Raw genomic sequence first — 19,020 nt, 5'->3', positions numbered from 1 at the left:
TTGGAGGTGCACTCACCGACACAATTGGTGAGTATTGCATCATACTCCTGGCTTGTGCCTTGTATATGGTAGACAGGCTTTGGTGCGTCAGGAGGTGAGTTACTTGCCACAATTTTCCTAGCCTCTGATCTGTTCTTGTAAAAAATGTTGTTATTGGTAATGCCAGTTGAGTTTCCGGTCATTGGTGAGCCCAAGGATGTTAAGAGTTGGAGATTCAGTGATGGTTACACCACATATCCTGCTCTGACATTACAATGGTAGCCAGACAGATCCAAGGAATGTAGAGTATGTCTTATTGCATTGAAACATACAAGATTCTTAGCGGAATTGATGGAGTAGGTGTGGAGAGGTTGTTTCCGCTTGAGGAAGAGTCCAAGACTGGATACACATCCTCCCAGAATAAGGGCATGATGAGCCAAAGGACCTCTTCCGTTGCTGTGTGACTCAGTGACCCTCTTCATGAGAAATGAGCACAAAACAGAAGTGGTCATGAATGCAGTGAGTTTTATTCAAAACAATGCAGGAAGCAATGGGCTAGCCGCTCATTGGCAGGGACACAATTGTGGCCACAAGATGGCCCGTTGACCTCATGCCCCAACCATTAAACGCAAGCATATCGAAGGCCTTGTTTACAACTGTATCCACTTTTGTTGACACTTTCAGGGAGATGGAGAAAGTGAGGACTGCAGATGCTGGAGATCAGAGCTGAAAATGTGTTGCTGGAAAAGCGCAGCAGGTCAGGCAGCATCCAAGGAGCAGGAGAATCGACGTTTTGGGCATTCCTGAAGAAGGGCTCATGCTCGAAACGTCGATTCTCCTGCTCCTTGGATGCTGCCTGACCTGCTGCGCTTTTCCAGCAACACATTTTCAGCACTTTCAGGGAGATATTTACTTGTCTCCCAATATTTGACTGCCTACTTTCCTCCAAATACTTCTTCAATGTGATGAGGATTTTTGCCTTAACATCGTCACAAATAATGAGTTACAGATTGCCACTACTTTCTCAGTTAAAAAAAAAACACATGTTCTCTAAATCGTCCTCCTCTTGCTGTTAATCTATGCCTTCGGTCATTGACGCCTCAATCAAATGGAATAGCTTATTTTTCTGTCGTCATTGTTTGTGTCTCTCATCATTGATACATTTATATCATGTCCGCTCTCAATCTCTTCTGTTGTGAGGTGAACAAATGCATAAGTAATCGCTTCAGCTATGGCAACATGCTGGACAATCACCTCTGCCCACTCGCCCGGTGCAATCATATCCCTCCGAACTTATGGATTCCATAAGTGCACACGATACTCTTACTGTAGCCAGAGAAACATTTTATAGAGTTCTCAGTGGCACCACGTCCGATTCAGATCTTTGGAGAAGCTCAGAAGGACAGTCTGAACTTGGGTCAGAGCTCTGATCAGCTGAGCAGGAGGCTTGCAAAACATTGCTCTTTCCACTTGGAATGCTGGATCTCGTACAGTCCGTCAATAGCTGAGGGTACAGACTACAAACAAAACTTCACCTATAGATCCAGAGGTAATTTAACCCATCTTGTTCGAGAGGCAGATCCCAGATTTGAAGGTACAGTCTTGTGTGGAGACGTTGAATAGATTGGCCTGGTGCAAATTGAAGATTGGAAGAATGAGAAGCAACTTTGTTGAAACATATTTTTTTTTCTTCCGGGAATTGACAGGCTGAATGCAGATAGGTTGTTTCCTCTTGTGGGATAGCTTAGGAGTAGAGGGCATCATGTCAGAACAATGGGTCAATCGATTAAGGCAGAGATGATGAGGAATTTCTCTGCCAGGGGAGTGAATCTGAGGAATTCTTTACTATGGAGGAGTTTCGCCCCGTAAGCACTTTCAAGACTGTGAAAGAGAGGGGTTTTTTTTCAATCAGGAAGGTAATCGAGGGTTCTGGAGAAAAGGCAGGAAACTGGATTTGAAGGTGATCAGATCAGCTCTGACCTCATTGAGTGATGGAGTTGACAGGACGGTGAGTCTGTATACAGCGAGACTCTCAGCTTTGAGTTAGGGAGAACAAAACACTACACAACGCTCCCGGGGGTGATTTCACAAACTCCCTGTATAACTTTAGTGAGGCATCCTGACCTCTGAAGTCCAATCCTCTTGCAATGAAGGCCAACATTTCGTTCGCCTACCTAAATGGTTATTGCAGTTCGGGCAGTGAACAAACTGCTGGTTCACCATGAGGGCAAGATTCCAAGCAGCTTTAGAAAAATGGTCAGACAGGATGGCAGCTGGATCCGCTTCAGAGATAAACACTAAAGAAAACAACCGTAGCTCCTGAGAAATGTGTAACCATTGGGAGAAAACTGGTGATGGTTTAACCTGAGGGTCACCACGCCTCAGGTGAGAGGAGAGATGAGAAGGTGGGACCTGCATGTTATTAATGACTGGTAGCAAGGCAGTAAACGTTCTGTCGCCAAAATTGCAGATGACCTGACAAGAGGTGGAAAGGTTGGTGGCAGGAGAAATGCAAACAGTTCAGAGAGATATATTGATAATTTAATCTGTGCGCAAAATGTTGGCCAATTGTGGAGAAGTTGGGAAGACATAAACTTGCTCATCTTGGAAGGGAGAAGGAAAGAGCAGAATATTGTACAAAAGGAGAAACCTGTATCATAAAGAGATGGCGGGGGTTGGGGGGGGGCGGGGAGTGGGAAGGTGCTCGCGCATGAAATACAGAAAACTACCACACGGGACAGCAGGTAATCCGGGGAGTTAATGGAATGTTGACCCTTATTTCAACATGGTTGGAGTATAATAGTAGGGAAGTCTCAGTGTAACTGCACCTCATGCTGGCGATACCACATCTGTAGTGGATTAAATTACGTATAGTGTGGAAACAAGTCCTTCGGCCCAACCAGTCCAAACCGACCCTCTGAAGAGTAACCCACGCAAACCCATTTCACTCTGATTAATGCATCTAACACTATGGGCAACGTAGCATGGCCAATTCAAATGAGCTGCACATCTTTGGACTGTGAGAGGAAACCAAAGCACGCGGAGGAAACCCACGCAGACATGGGGAGAAAGTACAAACTCTACACAGACATTCATCCGAGGCTGTAATCGAACCTGGAACAGTGGCAGCAATGAACCAGCGTGCCACTCAAGTGCTACACGCAGTTTTCGTCTCCTTATTCAAGGAAACATGTCATTATTGAAGACAGTTCACAGAAGGTACACTAGAAAAATTCTTGGCATTGGGAGATTGACTTATGAACAAAGGCAAAAGTGGCGGGAACTCGATTCAGTGGAGTTTAAAAGAATGAGAGGTGATCTCATATGATACGTACAGGATTCTTGAGGGTAAATGTTAAGAGAATATTTGCGCTTTTTGGGGAGTCAAGGAACCAGTGTTTCAGAATAAAGGAACTCCAATTTCAGTCTGAGATAGGAGAATTTTGTTCTCTGGCAGGATTATGAACATTTGGATTTCCTTACTGCAGAGAGCTATGAGGGCTAGAATCCTTGTGGATATTTAAGACTTAGATAGCGAGATGCTTGATCAGTTGGAGAATGAATATTTAAACAGAAAAGGCAGGAAAGTGGATGTAAGGACTTTTGGAACAGCCATGGTCCTGTTGATTAACCAATAAAGCTTGAAGGTCCAAATGGCCTACTCCTCATCCTATCTCTTGTGATCTTTATCGTGGCTGGTACAGGCATTGTTAGCAATCCTTCATTGTTAGTATCACTCTGCCTTACAATATAGCCACCCAGCCAGGAGAGCTACCCAAACCCAACATCGATGCAATAGCAATGATATGGAGATGGAAAGTTGAAAGATTGTTTATGGATGGTGATACATATGAATAAGGGAATGTAAACACAGGGAAAACTAGTTGACGAACAGAAAATGAGTGAGTGCGTGAAATATTTAAGATGGAAAAGCAGAGTGTGAAAAAAATCGGAGAACAAAATTATCAGGAAGAAGCAGCGAGATAGAATTGGACAGACAGACAGAGACAAAAAGAGAGTGACAGAAGGAAAAGTAGAGTGAACTGCTGAGAAGGAGGCAGATCAGGAAAGGTATAGAATTAAAGGAATTAACCGACAACACCTTTCAGAAATGCAGGATGACTCAGAGTGTTGGTTAGCCGACTAATGAGTGCGATCACTGTCTTAAAGGGGGCAGCTCATAAAGTTAGCAACCAAGTGTCAGCTGGTCCTATCAAGGGATAGTTATTGGTGCCAGAGCACGGTGGGTAAATCCCGAGGTCTGCTTCCAAGAAATGTTTGAGATTGAGGGACGTTCAGTAACTGGTAGGGAACTGGGAGAAGGCTGAGTTGGAGAATGAGTAAAATTGCTTTCAATGTTGGTTAAATATAACCTACCATGTGAAAGCGGGGCTGGAAGCTCACTCAGTTGCGTCATACAGCGTTAGAATTAGCTATGTAATCGGAAAGGATAGTCACAGCTGGACAATAGGAGAAAAGGAAGAAATGATGCAGACATAATCTCTCAGCCCCTTTCAAACGCATCATTCTCTGAAGGATTGCAATTGGTTTAATCACAGACTGCTACTGGTTTTCCCACGCCAATGATGGACTCAACATACAGCAGCCATTTTTACTGCTGAAGAAAACATTGCTGCAGTTTGAAATTTGATTTTATGCTTCCTAGGTGCGATGTGGAGATGTGGGAGATAAACACAGATCTCCTGGAGCCATGGCACCAAAGAGCGTTCAGTAGCTTGCCTGCTATTTTTAGATATTTAAGAGTAACCCAAGGGGTGAGAATTAGCTGGAGTCTTTCATCAGGGATACAAGAACAGGCGAAAAGCCTGAAGGTGGACACAATTGACAGAAATGTTTCCATCTCAGGGACATGAGGAGGAACAATCTGATCATTTTAGGCAATCGGTCAGTCTATTAAATATTTGCCTGTAACGCGGACCTCACCTGCCACAAGGCTCAATTTATTCTCCCGGAGTCCAACAAAGATTGCATTGTCCCACTGTCAAGACTGTAAGGAATCCAACCTCTCATGGCGTGTCCGTGTATTCAATACTAACACTGCACATAACTGAATGTTCAAGTTTCAGTCTGCCACACGACAAACTGCTTACTGTCCAAATCTCAGTTTTTGTACACTGTGGGTAATGCATGACTGTAGAGAGTACACGCTTTGCATACTGCAGAGTGTCCAAACATCAGCTGTACCTGTACTTCTTTTCACAATCCAGTAGCTGAATGCTGCTGAGTACTCAAATATCAGGTATCCCATGCTATTGATCGTGTATTAATATACAATGTGTCTGTTTGTACGAGTGTTTGGGTGCGTGAGCGTGTGTGTGTATGTGTGTTTGTAAATGTATGAATGGGTGTACATATTGCCTGTGCGTGTCTGCTTGTATGACAGTGACAGTGTCTCTACCTGTTTAAGGGCGAATTTGTGCACATGTGTGAGCCCGTGTGTGTTATTGTATGTGATTGAGTGTGTTCATTCGTGTGTGAGCCCATGTGTCTTAATGCATGTGAGTGAGTGTGTACATTTGTGTGTGCGTGTGTGAGAGAGAGAGAGTTTGTGTGCATGTATATATGTATCTGTGCATTTGAACGCCTATTTATGTGTAACTGTATGTTCATAAGTGTGTGCCTACGCCTTCTTATGTTTGTGTCTGTTTGGACGTGTGTTTCCCTATGTATATGAGTGCTTGTGCATGTATGGCTGTCTGAGTCTGCATGTGTTACTGTGCATGTGTGATAGGAAGGACAGTGGGGGATGAGGGAGTTTGCATAGATGGAGAGGGGCGTTGGGGCTGGAGGGGGTTCCAAAGATTGGGAGGACTGTAGGGATTGGAAGAGGTGACAGAGGTAAGGAAGACAATATGGTCTGGAAGCCGTTACAGATATATGGAGGGGTGTAAGGGCTGGAGGAGGTTACAGAAAAGAAAGGTGTTGAGGCTGAAGGAGGTTACAGAGCAAGGGAGGAGGTGTAGGGCTGGAGAAGATTATAGAGATAGGGAGGGGGGTCGGGGCTGGAGGAGGTTACAGAGATAGAGAGGGTGTCGGGGCCAGAGGCGGATACAAAGATAGAGAGCTTTCGGGGCTGGAGGATGCTTTAGAGATAGGTAGGTCGACCAGTATCTTCCCGAGAATTCCTTGTGACACGTGATTTCCTTTCACACAGCAATGTCGGCACTACTCCATCAGACTATTTTCTATGTAGCCAGTTTTCACATCCAATACATTTTAATTACATTTCCCTAAATCTGATGTCAGCTCAATCGTTCTGCATTTCAGTGTTATTATATTTCTTCCCTTCTTTTCTTAAATGACATTGTCACAATTTCCAAAATAAAGTCACAGTTCTGGCAATGGGAAACTACAGCAAAGTGGAGAATTCGCTGAAATCTGGGATCTGCGATTCTGTGGACCCCTCTAGAGGAGGTCAAGATGGGTCATCCACTCGGCATTTCTGGCTGAAGATTGCTGTGAATCCTTCAGCCTGAAATTTTGTACTGATCTGCTGTGCTCTTCAATCATTGAGGATGTGTATATTTGTGGAGTCTCCTCCTCCAGTGAGTTGTTTAGTTGTCCACCACGATTCCCGACTGTATATGGCAGGATTGCAGAGCTTAGATCTGCTCTTTCAGTTCTGGAACCTCTTAGCTTAGTTCCCGCCATAGACATGCTATTGTTCCTTTCATAGGAAGAAAGGCAAATAATTCAATTCCATAAATATTTTTTAATAAGTGGATTAAATAGGGCTCACGCATAATTCAGTGCTGTATAAATAAAATATCAAGATTGACGAATATTTAATGCAGCTTAGTTTGCATCCTATTCTGTAAAACCATATTCCATGATACATGCACAGCTTTTCTAGATTAATTTACAGCATGTAATAATTGGATTGCAATTATTGTTCAAAGAAATACTGAAAACTGCATACTACACCAAATACACGGGGAACAAAATGAAACATCACGTTACACAGAATTAAGTCTGCTGGAAACATTAAGAATCAATTGAAGTGTTTGGAGATTTCATTTTAACACCCTGCTGTCCCTGTCCAAAAAGTGTTTGTTGGGTCAGTGGGAGGAGAACCTTTTTTATTCAGTTCAAATGAGTCAAATTAATTTTCCTCTGTTTTTTAACGTCATGCTATCCCTGTCCCGGGATGTTTGCCGAGTACAAATTTGAAGGGACTTTAAATTTAGCTTGAGTTGAAACAATTAGAGGAAACAGTAGTCTCAATTTTAACCCCTTGCTGTCCCTGTGTTAGTAGTGCTTGACAGCCATGGAAGTGAGTGAAAGTCATTTTTATTTTCAAAGAGCGAAAACAACTTTATTTTGAGTTCAAAAGAAAGACGTTTGAACTCCAAATATTCGAGAAACCTGTACTTTTATGTTTTAAGAGAGTAGATTGTTTACTGTGAATGAATATTTGCATACCACATTTCAACATCTGTTCTGTAGTTTAGAGATTACTGATGCAGCAGGAAAAACAAAGCATCATTATATTCATCCTCACGGTCACAATTATTGCTTCAGTGTGAATATTGATTGTCACACAGTGAAAAAGAAGAAAAGGATAGCCAACTCCCATTCCGAGACGTAATGGTACAGAGAACACCGAACGGAGAATTCACTACAAGGGTATACAAGAAAGCCACACACACAGACCAAGTCTTAAATTATGAAAGTAACCACCCCAACACACACACACGAAGCTGCATCAGGACACGATTGAAAAGGGCCACAAAACACTGCAGTACACCAGAACTGCAAAAAGAAGAAGAGGAACACCTATACAAGGTATTCGCCAAAAACGGATACCCGCACAACTTCATCAACAGATGCCTAAGAGAAAGACCACGGAACGAGGACATACCACAACCAAAAGGACTAGCCACACTACCATACATCAGGAGCATCTCAGAACTGACAGCCAGACTACTGCGACCCCTAGGACTCAGAACGGCACACAAACCAACAGCCATACTCAGACAACAACTCACCAGAACGAAGGACCCGATACCCAACATGAGCAAAACTAACGTAGTGTACAAAATACCATGCAAGGACTGCACAAAACACTATATAGGACAAACAGGAAGACAGCTAACCATCCGCATACATGAACATCAACTAGCCACGAAACGACACGACCAGCTATCCTTCGTAGCCACACACGCAGACAACAAGCAACATGAATTCGACTGGGACAACACTACTATCATAGGGCAAGCCAGACAGAGAAAAGCCAGGGAATTCCTAGAGGCATGGCATTCATCCACAAACTCCATCAACAAACACATCGAGCTGGACCCAATATACCAACCACTAGAGCGGACAGCTGAAACTGACAACCGGAAGCGTCAGGGACAGACCACTATAAACACCGGAGGAAACATCAAAGAAGCGCTTCGCAGGAGGCTCCCAAGCACTGATGATGTCGCCTAGCCAGGGGACGAAACGTTTGCAACAAAAACTTCAGCTCGGCGAACAGAACCACAACAACGAGCACCCGAGCTACAAATCTTCGCACAAAAATTGAGTATATGGCTTGGGAGGTCATGTTGCGGCTGTACAGGATAATGGTTAGGCCACTGTTGGAATATTGCGTGTAATTCTGGTCTCCTTCCTATTGGAAGGATGTTGCGAAGCTTGAAAGGGTTCAGAAAAGATTTACAAGGATGTTGCCAGGGTTGGAAGGCTTGAGCTATAGGGAGAGGTTGAATAGCATGGAACTGGTTTCCCTGGAGCGTCGGAAGCTGAGGGGTGACCTTATAAAGGTTTACAAAATCATGAGGGGCATGAATATAATAAATAGACAAAGTATCTTCCCTGGGGTGGGAAAGTCCAGAACTAGAGGGCATAGGTTTATGGTGAGAGGGGAAAGAAATAAAAGAGTCTCAAGGGCCAACCTTTCACGCCGAGGGCGAACGGAATGAGCTGCCAGAGGAAGTGGTGAAGGTGAGTACAATTGCAACATTTAAGAGGCATTTGGATGGGTATATGATTGGGAAGGTTTTGGAGGGATATGGGTCGGGTGCTTGCAGGTGTGTCTAGATTATGTTGAGATATCTGGTTCGCATTGACAAGTTTGTCTGTTTCTGTGCTGTACATCTCTGTGGCTCTAACACCTCTTCTGAGAAAGAAGGGAAGATGATAAGTTGATTTCCAGATAACTGTCACTGCCTCAAAATCTCGATTAAACAAGCTTGTTCTATTGGCTCAGTTTTTCAGATCAAACTCTGTGTCTAACTTCTCATGTAAACAATCGCTTAGGGAAAATATAGTTCTGATATATCATGTGCCCCACATTCCAAAACTATTGATTTCCTTGGTTTGTTGTCTCTATGCTTCCTTCATAGAAAACATCATGGAGCAGACTTGAGCAAACTTGACTCAAATGTGTAGTGTGGTGGCTCAGTGGTTGGCACTGCTGATTTACATTCGATTCCAGTCTCTGGGCAATTGGGTGGAGTTTGCGCATTTGCCCCATGTTCTCTTTGGTTGTTCTTTTTTTTTAATCCCACAATCCAAATATGGACAGATGAGGGTGAGTTGGTCATGCGAAATTGAACAATGTGTTCAGGAGTGTAAGTTAGTTGTATTCATCATGGGAAATGTAGAGTAATAGAGGAGGTGAATGGGTCTGGTTGGAATCCTCTTGGTTGGGCCGAATGCCCTATTATCACACTGTAAGGGATTATTTGAGATTAGCAGCACTGTAACTGAGGAGATATTTGTTTTCTATCTCATTCACGTGGATGGAGAGATGCTACAAAATCTTGGTCAAACTGACTATAGTTAAGGAATAGTCTTAAAAGAGGAATGCAAGGTCGATTGATGGAGCTTTGTTGCAAGGATTTTCTGGAGGTTGGAGTCCTAAACATAAGGCTGTTCCCTTAAAAAAATACGTGAAATCTCAAGCCAAAATTAGAGGAGTATACACCACTTGGAGGTTTCATTCGTCAGATGTGATTAAAGAATTGGATGAACAAGGATGTGAAAACAAGGATCAGAATTTTGAAAGCAGGAAATTGTTGGAAGTGCAATAAAATACAGCTCAGCAAAGTGCGTGACAATTAGTGAACTTCTTTAGGAAAAGCTAACAGGGTGTTAAACACCAGAAAACGTGATTTTGTTTCATGGAGAGAGGAATGTGCTTGTCAAATCGGACTGGAGGAGAAAGGCAACTATATACACTGATGAAATAACACAAGGTGGACGATGTTGTGAAAATGTAAGAAGGAAGTTTCAAAAAGATGTGCAAGATGTGAGTGAGTTGGTCGGAACCAATCTCTCATTGATGCATGATGAAAATTTTCCAAACGTTCAGCCATGTTTTCCAGTGAGTAGATTGGAGCCAGTATCTGGGTAATCAAATTTTGAATGAATTCAAAAGTGATGCAATGTCCTGTGATCAGTTGCCAAATATTTAATTGGCAGAAATATTTGCTCTGCCAGTACGTAACTCTCGTTAAGAAATTTGAGTTTTAGGAAGATTTCAGGAGACAGGAGTGTCAGGGAGTTAGATGCTCACGTTGCTTGTGTACATATTGAAACATTTAATGTATTGTTGAAGTCTCTGAGGGGACAGTACCTACATGTGGAAGAGGACATGATGAAAGAACAATCGCCAAATGCAATAGCTGAATAATAAGAAAAGAGTGGATTGCAAGAGAAAGACGAGAGGAGTTAAGATTAAGGACAAAATTGAATTCGGTGCCTTACAGAGGAATCAGTTCACAGCAGATTCGTCCTGTGATGTGTTTGCTTTCACGAGCAGGAGGACTGACTTTAAGAGTCGTGAAGTTATACTGCAGCTCTATAAAGTCCTGGTTCGTCCAAACTCAGAATATTGCATTCAGCTCTGGTCGTCTCATTATAGAAAGAATTTGGAAGATTGAGAAAGAGTGCAGAGGAGATTTTCCAGAATGCTGCCAGGACTGCAAGGCATGTCTTATGAGGAAAGGTTGAGGGAGCTGTGGCTTTTCTCAAAGAAGGATGAGAGGTGACTTGACAAAGGTGTAAAAGATGATGAGAGGCACAGATACAGTGGATAGGTAGAGACGTGTTTGCCATGGTGGAAATGGCTATCAGGAGTGGGCATAAATTTAAGGTGATTGGAGGAAGGTTTAGTGAAGATGTCAGAGGTAGGTTCTTTACACAGAGATTGGTTGGTGCTTTGAGCGCACTGCCAGCAGTAGTGGTAGAGTCAGATACATTAGGGACATTTAACTGACTCTTAAATAAGATAAATGATCGACACAACATCGAAGTCCAAAGGACATGTTTTGTGCTGTATTGTTCTATGTTCTATTCAACCATGTACAAAGCAACGGTAAGGTTTAGAAGATTGAACATGGAAGTTTATCTTTGTTCCAAAATAAACTGTAATATGCAAAGGATGTGACTTAAGAGGAGCAATTTTGCTACTTTATCAAGTGTGCAACATTGACTTTGGACATTCAAACTGGGGATTAATCTCTGTAATAATAGACAAGGGACATCGACAGAGTTCGCGTTTTCCAGATTAGAATTGCAGTTTGGAGGCCGGGCATCAATTTTTAAGAACGATCAAGATGCCAGTTCAGACACTGTATTAGGGAGCATTAGATGAAAAAGGAGAGGGAGGTGGTGCAAGGACATGAGAATTAATCCAGGGGAGGTGGGAGTGTGAATGTGATGGTTTGACTTTCTTCCTGCATTCTGAATATCACAGTGTGTTCTGTCTCCACTGTCTTTTTGGGTTTCCAACTCCAAGCATCTGTGTAATCCCTATCGTGAATAATCTTTCAACCTCTCCCGTTCCAGGGTATTTATTAATTCCCAGTTAAGTTGTTTGTGGTGAGGCAACGTTATCACGTCGGAGTTGAACCTCTGACGAGCATCTACAGTTTGCTTAATCTGACATACCGAAATATAATCGGTGCACCGTCCCCATGAGAGTTATTTATAGAGTTATAATTAATGCTGAGTAGGTGTGAGTTAAATGTTAAGTCCACGGATAGGGAAAACGAGAGAGTTTCTCTATGCTGCTCTCACTTCTTTCGTTTACTCATTAATTGAATAATTCTCGTAAAAAGGATATTTCACTGCGCTCTTCATCTCATTTCTGAATTTCTCCTAAGTTGCCACATAAATGAATGTGTTTGTGCTGCAATTTAAGGTCCGCAGCATCCAGCCAGCTCTTCGAACTTTATAAAATGTATCATTGTAAACATTGTCTGTGAGCGCATAGAAGAAATTTATTACGTACAGCAGCCATAGAATTATAAAGCTGCCTTATATTTTGAAGAGCAAAACCACAGATTTCTGTCTACTCTCTATCTCTGGGACATTGATATTTTTCCTCTTGTTCTTTCTGCTTAGTCACAATCGGAATTGACCAACCACCAAAATATGTCTGACCATCAGAGCATTCAGCAACATGACGGAAAGAAATGGGAGTAATGGGGTAAATATCAAATCAGAAACGAAAATGTGTTGCTGGTAAAGCACAGCAGGTCAGGCAGCATCCAAGGAACAGGAGAATCGACGTTTCGGGCATAAGCCCTTCATCAGGAATTATGCCCGAAACGTCGATTCTCCTGTTCCTTGGATGCTGCCTGACCTGCTGTGCTTTACCAGCAACACATTTTCAGCTCTGATCTCCAGCATCTGCAGACCTCATTTTCTCCCTAAATATCAAATCAAACCAATAAAACCCACCCAACCTGGATCGGTAAAATAGTTTGTCTTTCTGCAACAAAACCACAGAGCATTGTTAACTAGCTTTCCAGGTTCAAAAGTAAAGTAAAAGGGTTTTTTTTTTAAAGCAGAACAGAATAGACATTGTTGTTAAAACTATACGCACAGTTTTCTTCATGCAATATTGCATATTAATCTTCTGGCAACAAATGGCCACAAATCGGTCAAAGGTGAAAGTGATGGTGAACCGAACAGAACAGTCTGTAGCAACTCAAAACAAGAGATTGATTATATAACAAGCATAGGTGATGTCCAAGATGCCCACTGGAAAATATAAGTAATAGATCTGTCTCAGTGATAATGAACATTAGATCCGATGCTGCCATGGCCACAATAGCGAGTAGTGCAAGCGGAAAGGCCACAGTTTCCCCGAAGCACAGTAAGAATTGCCAATAAATTAACTGTAAAAGAAAAGAGAAAGTTCTCTGAAGATCAGGTGTTTCCAATTTGTTTGGCATCTACCAACCTCTTCCAACATTCCCGTTCAATCTTCCTCCTCACTTCTGTCCTCCCACAACTTCACTTGAGCCTGGACAATGACACTCCACAGCCTGGGACAAAGCTCAAGAATAGCAAACCAATTTCAGTGTTTTGGTCCATCACAGGTTTTCCTGTATCCACCCCCAATCCGTTCCACTGAGTTGTGCATCCCAAGCCCTTGTGAATGACATCCTTCCCCCTTATCTCCATCCAAGGCTCCAAAGGAATCTTCCACATCCAACAAAATTTCACCTGCACATCCACCAATGTCATTTATAATATTCCCTGCTCCCGATGCGGTCTCCTTTACATAGGGAAGACAGGACACGTCCTCGCAGAGAGCTTTAAGGAACATCTCAAAGACACCTGTACCAATCAAACCTACCGCCCCGTGGCCGAACATTTCAACTCCCCCTCCCAATCTGCTGAGGACATGCAGGAACTCTATTCCCTCACCAACCTACGCCCGGAGGAAGAACGTCTCAGCTTCTGTCTCGGAATGCTTTAACCCCAGGGCATAAATGTGGACTTCAACTGTTTCCTCATTTCCCCTTCGCCAACCTTACACCAGTTTGAACCTGCCAGATCAGCATCATCCTCATGATCTGTCCTACCTGCCAATCTTCATTCCCACCTATCTGCTCCACCCTCCTCTCTGACCTATCCCCACCTCCATCTACCTATTGTACTCTTAGCTACCTTTTCCGCAGCCCCACCCCCTCCGATTTATCTCTCCACTCCAGACAGTCCCTGCCTCATTCCTGGTTAAGGTTTCTTGCCCTAAATGTCGATTTCCTGCTCCTCGGATGCTGTCTGATCTGCTGTGCTTTTCCAGCACCACTCTAATCTATACATACAGTCATAACACACAGAAACAGCCTTTGGTCCAACTCAGCCATGCGAAACAAAATTTCCAAACTAAAATGATCCTTTCCAACATTATCTGGGCAAAGATTTTTAATCACTTCTCGGAGTCTGACGGTGCAAGACGTCTAACCCTGGGCCTCTGACACAATATTTACTATTTGTTTCACATACTTTTGAAAACACCATTCTTATTGTTGTATGTAGGGGTGTCGCCAGCTGCCAATGTCACCACTGCTGTTAAACAATAAAATCGTTTCCTCGACTCGTTGGAGTTAGGACGAACAGAGTTGTTGTCTCTGGTTTGTTCCCCATGGCAAGTGCTAGTGAGGCAAGGAATAGGGAGACAGAGGAGTTGAACATGTGGCTACAGGGATGGTGCAGGAGGGAGGGTTTTGGATTCTTGAATAATTGGGGCTCTGTCGTAGGTGGAAGCTCTACAAAAAGGATAGTCGTCATCTGAATCAGAGGGGTACCAATATCCGGGGGGGGGGGGGGGGGGATTTCGCTAAGGCTATTGGGGTGCGTTTAAACTAATCCAGCAGGCGGAAGGGAACCAAAATTCTAGTTCGAGTATAGAAAAGTTTGAGAGTAGGGAGGTCCGAAATCAAGTTTCAGGGACGCAAGATGGCACCGGCAAGCAAGAAGTTGGTTTGAAGCATGTCTCCTTCAACGCCAGGAGCATCCGGAATAAGGTGGGTGAACCTGCAGCATGGGTTGGTACCTGGGACTTTGATGTTGTGGCCATTTCGGAGACATGGATAGAGCAGGGATAGGAATGGTTGTTGCAGGTTCCAGGATTTAGATGTTTCAGTAAGAACAGAGGAGATGGTAAAAGGCGGGGGGGGGGGGGGGGGGGGGGGGGGCGGGGGGGTGGAGGTGTGCCATTGTTGGTCAAGGACAGTATTACAGTTGCAGACAAGATGCTTGGGGACTCGTGAACTGAGGTAATATGGGCTTAGGTTTGAAACAGGAAAGGAGAGGTCATCCTGTTGCGAGTTTTCTATAGGCCTACGAATATTTCCAGAGATGTAGAGAAAAGGATATCAAAGATGATTCTCGATAGGAGTGAGAGAGACATGGTAGTTGTCATTGGGGACTTCAACTTTTCAAATATTGACTGGGAACACTATAGTACGAGTACTATTGAAGATTCAGTTTTTGTCCAGTGTGTGTGGGAGGGCTTCCTGACACAGTATGTAGATAGGCCAACAAGGGGTGAAGCCACATTAAATTTGGTATTGGGTAATGAGACCGGCCAGGTGTTAGACTTCGAAGTAGGTGAGCACTTTTGTGATAGCGATCACAATTCTGTAATGTTTACTTTAGTGATAGAAAGGGATAGGTGTATACCACTGGGCAAGAGTTACAGCTGGGTGAAAGGTAATTACGATGCGATTACGCAAGATTTAGGTAGCATAGGATGGGGAAGGAAACTGCAGGGGATGGACACATTAGAAATGTGGAGCTCATTCAAAGAAAAGCCCCTGTGTGTCCTACATTAGTACGTACTTGTCAGGCAGAGAGGAAACTGTAGAGCGCGGGAGCCATGGTTTATGAAGGAAGTAGAATCTCTGGTCAAAAGGAAGAAGAAGGCTTATGTTAGGATGAGATGTGAAGGCTCAGTTAGGGTGCTTGAGGGTTACAACGTAGCCAGGAGAGACCTAAAGAGAGAGCTCAGAAGAACTAAGAGGAGACATGAGAAGTTGTTGATGGATAGGATCAGGGTAAACCCTAAGGCTTTCTAAACGGCTTTAAGGAATAAAAGAATGACGAGAGTAAGATTAGGGCCAATCATGGATAGTAGTGGGAAGTTGTGTGTTGAGTCAGAGGAGATAGGGGAAGCACTTAATGGATATTTTTCGACAGTATTCACTCTAGAAAACGACAATGTTGTCGTGGAGACGACTGAGATACAAGCTACTAGACTAGGTATGATTGAGGTTCACAAGGAAGAGGTATTAGAAATCCTGCAGATGTGAAAATAGATAAGTCCCCTGGGCCGGATGGGATTTATCCTAGGATCCTCTGGGAAGCCAGGGAGGAGATTGCCGAGCATTTGTCATTGTCTACAGGAAGAGTGCGAGAAGACTGGAGGATAGCAAATGTGGTTCCCTGTTCAAGAAGGGGAGTAGAGACAACCCAGGTAATTATTGACCAATGAGCCTTACTTCAGTTGTTGACAAAGTGTTGGAAAAATTTATAAGAGATTGGATTTATAATCATCCAGAAAAGAATAATTTGATTAGGGACAGTCAGCACGGTTTTGTGAAGGGTAGGTCGTGCCTCACAAACCTTATTGAGTTCTTTGAGAAGGTTACCAAACAGTTAGACGAGAGTAAACAGGTTGATGTGGTGTATATGGTTTTCAGCAAGGCGTTTGATAAGGTTTCCCACAGTAGGCTATTGTCCAAAATGTGGAAGATTGGGATTGTGGGACATATAGCAGTTTGGATCAGTAATTGACTCACTGAAAAAAGACAGAGGTTGGTGGTTGATGGGAAATGTTCATCTTGGAGTCCAGTTACCAGTGGTGTACCGCAAGGGTCAGTGTTGGGTCCACTGCTGTCGTCATTTTTATAAACGACCTAGATGAGAGCCTAGAAGGGTGGGTTAGTAAATTTGCAGATGACACTAAGGTCAGTGGAGTTGTGGATAGTGATGAAGGATGTTGTAGGTTACAGAGAGACATAGATAAGCTGCAGAGCTGAGCTGAAAGGTGGAAAATGGAGTTTAATGCGGACAAGTGTAAGGTGATTCACTTTGGTCGGAGTAACCGGAATGCAAAGTACAGGGCTAATGGTAAGATTCTTGGTCGTGTAGATGAGCAGAGATATCTCGGTGTCCAAGTACACATATCGATGAAAGTTGCCACCCTGGTTGACAGGGTTGTTAAGACGGCAATGCAGTGTTTTAGCTTTTATTAAGAGGGATCGAGTTCGGGAACCATGAGGATGTCCTGCAGCTGTACAAAACTCTGGTGTGGCCACACTTGGAGTATTGTGTACAGTTCTGGTCACCGCATTATAAGAAGGATGTGCAACCTTTGGAAAGTGTGCAGAGAAGATTTACTAGGATGTTGCCTGGTATGGAAGGAAGGTCTTATGAGGAAAGGCTGAGGGACTTGAGGCTGTTTTCGTTAGAGAGAAGAAGGTTTGAGAGGTGACTTAATAGAGACATATAAGATAATCAGAGGATTAGATAGGGTGGACAGGGAGAGCCTTTTTCCAAGTATGGTGACGAGGGACATAGCTTTTAATAGAGGGGTGATAGATATCAGACAGATGTCAGAAGTAATTTCTTTACTCAGAGAGTAGTAAGGGAATGAAATGCTTTGCCTGCAATGGTAGTAGATTCGCCAACTTTCAGTACATTTAAGTCGTCATTGGAAGCATATGGACGTACATGGAATAGTGTAGGTTAGATGGGTTTCCGATTGGCATGACAGGTCGACGCAACATCGAGGGCCGAAGGGCCTGTACTGCGCTGTAATGTTCTATATTCTATGTTTTATGTCTTTCAACTCTCTTGAACACAAAATAAAGGTCGTTCCATTCTGAAAATAAAGAATGACTTTCCCTTGACCCTATCCCTCAGGGTACGGACAACAAGGGATTAAAATTATAGACTAAACTTTCCTCTATTCATTCAAAAAGAAAGTAGACAATAAAAAAGTCAAATCCCCTCATCTCTGTCCCCGTTGAGCACTGTCAGAACACGAATAAGGAGGTTTTAAAATTCAGACAGAATTTCTTCTCATTGGACCAAAAAACAAATAAATTCTAGTCTCCTCACACTGACCACATCAAACACCCTGGGGCAGATGGGGCAGATGGCAGGTGTTAAAATAAAAGCTTCTTTGATTCTTTCAAGGAGTCCAAAATATTTCTAGGTCTCCGACACAACAGACAAACACCTCCCCACCCCCCGAGGCTGACTTTCTCAGAGTCTCTCCGTACCCCACGAAACTGATATTGTTGAGGAGTACAATTATTCCAAAAAGAATGATAGTAGTGCTATGAGGTGTATAAATATATTTCATAATTATTAATAGTTCCTGTGTAATTATTATTTATTATTTACTTGCCTGGTTTGATCTCCATATTATGAAACTCTGTTCACAGTTGTCCTCAACGTCCAAATACAGCTCAAATAATTGAGGCAAGCATGGGACCAGCCAGATACACCAATACATGGAATGATGTTAAGAACTGACGGATAAGATTTCAATAAACTGTGCAAGTTGTATAATGAATGATCATAGGTCAATAATATGCTCTAGTTAAAATTAAACACTCATACTCAGGAGCATTCCAGAGCAGGTGGATCAATTATTCAAATAAAATTATTCTCGTAACTAAGCTCAGAAGAATAAAACATGTATCATAGAAGGTTATGGTATTGTAACAGAACTTCCCGAATTGTTACTGGCTAATAAATAGCAAATATATGTTACTTTCCAAACAGTGTATGTAATTCTCTTCACACACGCATTGCCAATTAGCAAAGTTCTTCTATTTGCAATTGGTTGGTTGTGTATAACTTGTTGGCAGATCCATATAGTGGATAGTTTAGTTACCAAGAATAATGAGTCATAGAAAACCATTTTATAATATCACAGCCATTAACTTACACCCTAGTGTTCTATACTAACAGATACTGCTAGCATGACAGAGCCACTTGAGGCAAGTGTTCATCTGAAACAGTAACCAAGACTGGCTTTTGTAATAGCTTACATGCTACTCATCATTGGGTCGAAACATTGACACCACTTGAATTTAAAACAATTGGAATTTCAGTATATTAAAATTCAATAATGTGATAATTCGACAAGCATGTGGTTTACACGAGTGCACTGACATTGACTTTATAAATAGGGAAATGCAAGAGAGATTGGCAACATCTATGCAGATTGAAAATATGAACATTTATCCCCCAGTAACA

Source organism: Chiloscyllium plagiosum, unplaced genomic scaffold, assembly GCF_037043375.1.
Source record: "Chiloscyllium plagiosum isolate Xiang-an unplaced genomic scaffold, Cpla_swu_hap1 HiC_scaffold_40, whole genome shotgun sequence".
Lineage (NCBI taxonomy): Eukaryota > Metazoa > Chordata > Chondrichthyes > Orectolobiformes > Hemiscylliidae > Chiloscyllium > Chiloscyllium plagiosum.
Note: the sequence above shows the minus strand (reverse complement) of the source record.